We start from the raw sequence: 553 nt of genomic DNA on the forward strand, positions 1-553 counted from the left end.
ATCTGCGTTTTGTTTGCTCTTAAAGTGTATTTCTCAACCTACTGGTTTTTGCCATGCCATTTTTGGACTTGATTGAAATATACCCATTGAGTTTTGAAGAATATAACTTAAAAACGACTCATGAGCTTAGTTCAACTGTCGTACCCCATCAGAAACCCCAAAATAAGCTTGTTTGACTTCTTTGTTTGTAAATGATGTAATTGTAAATAAACACTGTATAGACTCAACATGATTAAGGACTAGATTCAATCTGTACTGTGGAAGATCTGTGTTACAGAGAAATTAATATATCAAGGTAATTTTCGATTGAGCAAAACATATGCTGCATTTACCGTTAATGTGGTCTCTGCAATCGCTGGAACATTCCCTTTAAAACATGCATATAGCGGGCAAAAAAGTGATCTGATTGAATCTGGCCCTTAAATTATCATTTTGAGCTCATGGATGGTAGGTCCTTACATCCATAGCTGTTTGTGAATTTGAGAGTGGTTACATTTCTCCAGCCCCATTTGAGAATTGCTCAAAGAGAAAAAGGAACATGCAGAAGCACATG

The sequence above is a fragment of the Oncorhynchus kisutch genome, linkage group LG3, assembly GCF_002021735.2.
Source record: "Oncorhynchus kisutch isolate 150728-3 linkage group LG3, Okis_V2, whole genome shotgun sequence".
In the NCBI taxonomy this organism is placed as follows: domain Eukaryota; kingdom Metazoa; phylum Chordata; class Actinopteri; order Salmoniformes; family Salmonidae; genus Oncorhynchus; species Oncorhynchus kisutch.